Here is an 8,059-nt window from a genome sequence, read left to right on the forward strand (position 1 = left end):
TACCCCTCTCTGAGGGAGAAGCTGTCGCATACCCCTCTCTGAGGGATAAGCTGTCGCATACCCCTCTCTGAGGGACAAGCTGTCGCATACCCCTCTCTGAGGGAGAAGCTGTTGCATACTCCTCTCTGAGGGAAAAGCTGTTGCATACCTCTGAGGGAGAAGCTGTCGCATACCCCTCTCTGAGGGAGAAGCTGTCACATACCCCTCTCTGAGGGAGAAGCTGTTGCGTACCTCTGAGGGAGAAGCTGTCGCATACCCCTCTCTGAGGGAGAAGCTGTCGCATACCCCTCTCTGAGGGAGAAGCTGTTCCATACCTCTGAGGGAGAAGCTGTCTCATACCCCTCTCTGAGGAAGAAGCTGTCGCATACCCCTCTCTGAGGGAGAAGCTGTTCCATACCTCTGAGGGAGAAGCTGTTGCATACCTCTGAGGGAGAAGCTGTAGCATACCCCTCTATGAGGGAGAAGCTGTCGCATACCCCTGTCTGAAGGAGAGCTGTCGCATACCCCTCTCTGAGGGAGAAGCTGTTGCATACCCCTCTCTGAGGGAGAAGCTGTTGCATACCTCTGAGGGAGAAGCTGTCGCATACCCCTCTCTGAGGGAGAAGCTGTTGCATACCTCTGAGGGAGAAGCTGTCACATACCCCTCTCTGAGGGAGAAGCTGTCGCATACCCCTCTCTGAGGGAGAAGCTGTCGTATACCCCTCTCTTAGGGAGAAGCTGTCGCATACCCTTCTCTGAGGGAGAAGCTGTCGCATACCCCTCTCTGAGGGAGAAGCTGTCGCATACCCTTCTCTGAGGGAGAAGCTGTCGCATATCCCTCTCTGAGGGAGAAGCTGCCGCATACCCCTCTCTGAGGGAGAAGCTGTCGCATACCCCTCTCTGAGGGAGAAGCTGTTGCATACTCCTCTCTGAGGGAGAAGCTGTTCCATACCTCTGAGGGAGAAGCTGTTGCATACCTCTGAGGGAGAAGCTGTAGCATACCCCTCTCTGAGGGAGAAGCTGTCGCATACCCCTCTCTGAGGGAGAAGCTGTCGCATACCCCTCTCTGAGGGAGAAGCTTTTGCATACTCCTCTCTGAGGGAGAAGCTGTTCCATACCTCTGAGGGAGAAGCTGTTGCGTACCTCTGAGGGAGAAGTGGTTGCATACCTCTGAGGGAGAAGCTGTTGCATACCTCTCAGGGAGAAGCTGTTGCATGCCTCTGAGGGAGAAGCTGTCGCATAACCCTCTCTGAGGAAGAAGCTGTCGCGTACTCCTCTATGAAGGAGAAGCTGTTCCATACCTCTGAGGGAGAAGCTGTTGCATACCCCTCTCTGAGGGAGAAGCTGTTCCATACCTCTGAGGGAGAAGCTGTTGCATACACCTCTCTGAGGGAGAAGCTGTTCCATACCTCTGAGGGAGAATCTGTTGCATACCCCTCTCTGAGGGAGAAGCTGTAGCATACCCCTGTCTGAGTAGAAGCTGTTGCATTCCTCTGAGGGAGAAGCTTCTGCATACCTCTGAGGGAGAAGCTGTCGCATACCCCTCTCTGAGGGAGAAGCTGTCGCGTACCCCTCTCTGAGGGAGAAGCTGTCGCATACCCCTCTCTGAGGGAGAAGCTGTCACATACACCTCTATGAGGGAGAAGCTGTTGCATACCCCTCTCTGAGGTAGAAGCTGTAGCATACCCCTCTCTGAGGGAGAAGCTGTTGCATGCCTCTGAGGGAGAAGCTGCTGCATACCTCTGAGGGATAAGCTGTCGCATACCCCTCTCTGAGGGACAACCTGTCGCATACCCCTCTCTGAGGGAGAAGCTGTTGCATACTCCTCTCTGAGGGTAAAGCTGTTGCATACCTCTGAGGGAGAAGCTGTCGCATACCCCTCTCTGAGGAAGAAGCTGTCGCATACCCCTCTCTGAGGGAGAAGCTGTTCCATACCTCTGAGGGAGAAGCTTTTGCATACCTCTGAGGGAGAAGGTGTAGCATACCCCTCTCTGAGGGAGAAGCTGTCGCATACCCCTCTCTGAGGGAGAAGCTGTCGCATACCCCTCTCTGAGGGAGAAGCTGTCCATACCCCTCTCTGAGGGAGAAGCTGTCGCATACTCCTCTCTGAGGGAGAAGCTGTCACATACCACTCTATGAGTTAGAAGCTGTTGCATACCTCTGAGGGAGAAGCTGTTGCATACCTCTGAGGGAGAAGCTGTTGCATTCCTCTGAGGGAGAAGCTGTCGCATACCCCTCTCTGAGGGAGAAGCTGTCGCGTACTCCTCTATGAAGGAGAAGCTGTTGCATGCCTCCGAGGGAGAAGCTCTCGCATACCCCTCTCTGAGGGAGAAGCTGTCGCGTACTCCTCTATGAAGGAGAAGCTGTTCCATACCTCTGAGGGAGAAGCTGTTGCATACCCCTCTCTGAGGGAGAAGCTGTTGCATGCCTCTGAGGGAGAAGCTGCTGCATACCTCTGAGGGAGAAGCTGTCGCATACCCCTCTCTGAGGGAGAAGCTGTCGCATACCCCTCTCTGAGGGAGAAGCTGTCGCATACCCCTCTCTGAGGGAGAAGCTGTCACATACCCCTCTATGAGGGAGAAGCTGTTGCATACCCCTCTCTGAGGGAGAAGCTGTAGCGTACCCCTCTCTGAGGGAAAAGCTGTTGCATGCCTCTGAGGGAGAAGCTGCTGCATACCTCTGAGGGATAAGCTGTCGCTTACCCCTCTCTGAGGGAGAAGCTGTGGCATACTCCTCTCTGAGGGAAAAGCTTTTGCATACCTCTGAGAGAGAAGCTGTCGCATACCCCTCTGAGGGACATGCTGTCGCATACCCCTCTCTGAGGGAGAAGCTGTTGCATACTCCTCTCTGAGGGAAAAGCTGTTGCATACCTCTGAGGGAGAAGCTGTCTCATACCCCTCTCTGAGGAAGAAGCTGTCGCATACCCCTCTCTGAGGGAGAAGCTGTTCCATACCTCTGAGGGAGAAGCTGTTGCATACCTCTGAGGGAGAAGCTGTGGCATACCCCTCTCTGAGGGAGAAGCTGTCGCATACCCCTGTCTGAGGGAGAGCTGTCGCATACCCCTCTCTGAGGGAGTAGCTGTTGCATACCCCTCTCTGAGGGAGAAGCTGTTGCATACCTCTGAGTGAGAAGCTGTCGCATACCCCTCTCTGAGGGAGAAGCTGTTGCATACCTCTGAGGGAGAAGCTGTCACATACCCCTCTCTGAGGGAGAAGCTGTCGCATACCCTTCTCTGAGGGAGAAGCTGTCGCATATCCCTCTCTGAGGGAGAAGCTGCCGCATACCCCTCTCTGAGGGAGAAGCTGTCGCATACCCCTCTCTGAGGGAGAAGCTGTTGCATACTCCTCTCTGAGGGAGAAGCTGTTCCATACCTCTGAGGGAGAAGCTGCTGCATACCTCTGAGGGAGAAGCTGTAGCATACCCCTCTCTGAGGGAGAAGCTGTCGCCTACCCCTCTCTGATGGAGAAGCTGTCGCATACCCCTCTCTGAGGGAGAAGCTTTTGCATACTCCTCTCTGAGGGAGAAGCTGTTCCATACCTCTGAGGGAGAAGCTGTTGCATACCTCTGAGAGACAAGCTGTCGCATACCCCTCTCTGAGGGAGAAGCTGTTGCATACTCCTCTCTGAGGGAAAAGCTGTTGCATACCTCTGAGGGAGAAGCTGTCGCATACCCCTCTCTGAGGAAGAAGCTGTCGCATACCCCTCTCTGAGGGAGAAGCTGTCGCATTCCCCTCTCTGAGGGAGAAGCTGTCGCATACCCCTCTCTGAGGGAGAAGCTGTCGCATACCCCTCTCTGAGGGAGAAGCTGTCGCATACCCCTCTATGAGGGAGAAGCTGTCGCATACCCCTCTCTGAGGGAGAAGCTGTCGCATACCTCTGAGGGAGAAGCTGTCGCATACCCCTCTCTGAGGGAGAAGCTGTCGCATACCCTTCTCTGAGGGAGAAGCTGTCGCATATCCCTCTCTGAGGGAGAAGCTGTCGCATACCCTTCTCTGAGGGAGAAGCTGTCGCATACCCCTCTCTGAGGGAGAAGCTGTCGCATACCCTTCTCTGAGGGAGAAGCTGTCGCATACCCCTCTCTGAGTGAGAAGCTGTCGCATGCCCTTCTCTGAGGGAGAAGCTGTCGCATACCCCTGTCTGAGGGACAGCTGTCGCATACCCTTCTCTGAGGGAGAAGCTGTTGCATACTCCTCTCTGAGGGAAAAGCTGTTGCATACCCTTCTCTGAGGGAGAAGCTGTCGCATACCCCTGTCTGAGGGAGAGCTGTCGCATACCCCTCTCTGAGGGAGAAGCTGTTGCATACCCCTCTCTGAGGGAGAAGCTGTCGCATACCCTTCTCTGAGGGAGAAGCTGTCGCATACCCCTGTCTGAGGGAGAGCTGTCGCATACCCCTCTCTGAGGGAGAAGCTGTTGCATACCCCTCTCTGAGGGAGAAGCTGTCGCATACCCCTCTCTGAGGGAGAAGCTGTTGCATGCCTCTGAGGGAGAAGCTGCTGCATACCTCTGAGGGATAAGCTGTCGCATACCCCTCTCTGAGGGACAAGCTGTCGCATAGCCCTCTCTGAGGGAGAAGCTGTTGCATACTCCTCTCTGAGGGAAAAGCTGTTGCATACCTCTGAGGGAGAAGCTGTCGCATACCCCTCTCTGAGGAAGAAGCTGTCGCATACCCCTCTCTGAGGGAGAAGCTGTTCCATACCTCTGAGGGAGAAGCTGTTGCATACCTCTGAGGGAGAAGCTGTAGCATACCCCTCTCTGAGGGAGAAGCTGTCGCATACCCCTCTCTGAGGGAGAAGCTGTCGCATACCCCTCTCTGAGGGAGAAGCTGTTGCATATTCCTCTCTGAGGAAGAAGCTGTTCCATACCTCTGAGGGAGAAGCTCTTGCATACCTCTGAGGGAGAAGCTGTCGCATACCCCTGTCTGAGGGAGAGCTGTCGCATACCCCTCTCTGAGGGAGAAGCTGTTGCATACCCCTCTATGAGTGAGAAGCTGTTGCATACCTCTGAGGGAGAAGCTGTCGCATACCCCTCTCTGAGGGAGAAGCTGTCGCATACCCCTCTCTGAGGGAGAAGCTGTCGCATACCCTTCTCTGAGGGAGAAGCTGTCGCATACCCCTCTCTGAGGGAGAAGCTGTCCATACCCCTCTCTGAGGGAGAAGCTGTCGCATACTCCTCTCTGAGGGAGAAGCTGTCACATACCACTCTATGAGGGAGAAGCTGTTGCATACCTCTGAGGGAGAAGCTGTTGCATTCCTCTGAGGTAGAAGCTGTCGCATACCCCTCTCTGAGGGAGAAGCTGTCGCGTACTCCTCTATGAAGGAGAAGCTGTTGCATGCCTCTGAGGGAGAATCTGTCGCATACCCCTCTCTGAGGGAGAAGCTGTCGCATACCGCTCTCTGAGGGAGAAGCTGTCGCATACCCCTCTCTGAGGGAGAAGCTGTCACATACCCCTCTATGAGGGAGAAGCTGTTTCATACCCCTCTCTGAGAGAGAAGCTGTAGCATACCACTCTCTGAGGGAGAAGCTGTTGCATGCCTCTGAGAGAGAAGCTGCTGCATACCTCTGAGGGATTAGCTGTCGCATACCCCTCTCTGAGGGACAAGCTGTCGCATACCCCTCTCTGAGGGAGAAGCTGTTGCATACTCCTCTCTGAGGGAAAAGCTGTTGCATACCTCTGAGGGAGAAGCTGTCGCATACCCCTCTCTGAGGAAGAAGCTGTCGCATACCCCTCTCTGAGGGAGAAGCTGTTCCATACCTCTGAGGGAGAAGCTGTTGCATACCTCTGAGGGAGAAGCTGTAGCATACCCCTCTCTGAGGGAGAAGCTGTCGCATACCCCTGTCTGAGGGAGAGCTGTCGCATACCCCTCTCTGAGGGAGAAGCTGTTGCATACCCCTCTCTGAGGGAGAAGCTGTTGCATACCTCTGAGGGAGAAACTGTCGCATAACCCTCTCTGAGGGAGAAGCTGTTGCATACCCCTCTCTGAGGGAGAAGCTGTTGCATACCCCTCTCTGAGGGAGAAGCTGTTGCATACCTCTGAGGGAGAAACTGTCGCATACCCCTCTCTGAGGGAGAAGCTGTTGCATACCCCTCTCTGAGGGAGAAGCTGTTGCATACCTCTGAGGGAGAAACTGTCGCATACCCCACTCTTAGGGAGAAGCTGTTGCATACCTCTGAGGGAGAAGCTGTCGCATACCCCTCTCTGAGGGAGAAGCTGTCGCATACCCCTCTCTGAGGGATAAGCTGTCGCATACCCCTCTCTGAGGGACAAGCTGTCGCATACCCCTCTCTGAGGGAGAAGCTGTTGCATACTCCTCTCTGAGGGAAAAGCTGTTGCATACCTCTGAGGGAGAAGCTGTCGCATACCCCTCTCTGAGGGAGAAGCTGTCACATACCCCTCTCTGAGGGAGAAGCTGTTGCGTACCTCTGAGGGAGAAGCTGTCGCATACCCCTCTCTGAGGGAGAAGCTGTCGCATACCCCTCTCTGAGGGAGAAGCTGTTCCATACCTCTGAGGGAGAAGCTGTCTCATACCCCTCTCTGAGGAAGAAGCTGTCGCATACCCCTCTCTGAGGGAGAAGCTGTTCCATACCTCTGAGGGAGAAGCTGTTGCATACCTCTGAGGGAGAAGCTGTAGCATACCCCTCTCTGAGGGAGAAGCTGTCGCATACCCCTGTCTGAAGGAGAGCTGTCGCATACCCCTCTCTGAGGGAGAAGCTGTTGCATACCCCTCTCTGAGGGAGAAGCTGTTGCATACCTCTGAGGGAGAAGCTGTCGCATACCCCTCTCTGAGGGAGAAGCTGTTGCATACCTCTGAGGGAGAAGCTGTCACATACCCCTCTCTGAGGGAGAAGCTGTCGCATACCCCTCTCTGAGGGAGAAGCTGTCGTATACCCCTCTCTTAGGGAGAAGCTGTCGCATACCCTTCTCTGAGGGAGAAGCTGTCGCATACCCCTCTCTGAGGGAGAAGCTGTCGCATACCCTTCTCTGAGGGAGAAGCTGTCGCATATCCCTCTCTGAGGGAGAATCTGCCGCATACCCCTCTCTGAGGGAGAAGCTGTCGCATACCCCTCTCTGAGGGAGAAGCTGTTGCATACTCCTCTCTGAGGGAGAAGCTGTTCCATACCTCTGAGGGAGAAGCTGTTGCATACCTCTGCGGGAGAAGCTGTAGCATACCCCTCTCTGAGGGAGAAGCTGTCGCATACCCCTCTCTGAGGGAGAAGCTGTCGCATACCCCTCTCTGAGGGAGAAGCTTTTGCATACTCCTCTCTGAGGGAGAAGCTGTTCCATACCTCTGAGGGAGAAGCTGTTGCATACCTCTGAGGGAGAAGTGGTTGCATACCTCTGAGGGAGAAGCTGTTGCATACCTCTCAGGGAGAAGCTGTTGCATGCCTCTGAGGGAGAAGCTGTCGCATACCCCTCTCTGAGGAAGAAGCTGTCGCGTACTCCTCTATGAAGGAGAAGCTGTTCCATACCTCTGAGGGAGAAGCTGTTGCATACCCCTCTCTGAGGGAGAAGCTATTCCATACCTCTGAGGGAGAAGCTGTCGCATACCCCTCTCTGAGGGAGAAGCTGTCGCGTACCCCTCTCTGAGGGAGAAGCTGTCGCATACCCCTCTCTGAGGGAGAAGCTGTCACATACACCTCTATGAGGGAGAAGCTGTTGCATACCCCTCTCTGAGGGAGAAGCTGTAGCACACCCCTCTCTGAGGGAGAAGCTGTTGCATGCCTCTGAGGGAGAAGCTGCTGCATACCTCTGAGGGATAAGCTGTCGCATACCCCTCTCTGAGGGACAACCTGTCGCATACCCCTCTCTGAGGGAGAAGCTGTTGCATACTCCTCTCTGAGGGAAAAGCTGTTGCATACCTCTGAGGGAGAAGCTGTCGCATACCCCTCTCTGAGGAAGAAGCTGTCGCATACCCCTCTCTGAGGGAGAAGCTGTTCCATACCTCTGAGGGAGAAGCTTTTGCATACCTCTGAGGGAGAAGGTGTAGCATACCCCTCTCTGAGGGAGAAGCTGTCGCATACCCCTCTCTGAGGGAGAAGCTGTCGCATACCCCTCTCTGAGGGAGAAGCTGTCCATACCCCT

This window comes from Rhinolophus sinicus, chromosome 12 (genome assembly GCF_057876585.1).
Source record: "Rhinolophus sinicus isolate RSI-liver-muscle chromosome 12, RSI-T2T, whole genome shotgun sequence".
Classification (NCBI taxonomy): domain Eukaryota; kingdom Metazoa; phylum Chordata; class Mammalia; order Chiroptera; family Rhinolophidae; genus Rhinolophus; species Rhinolophus sinicus.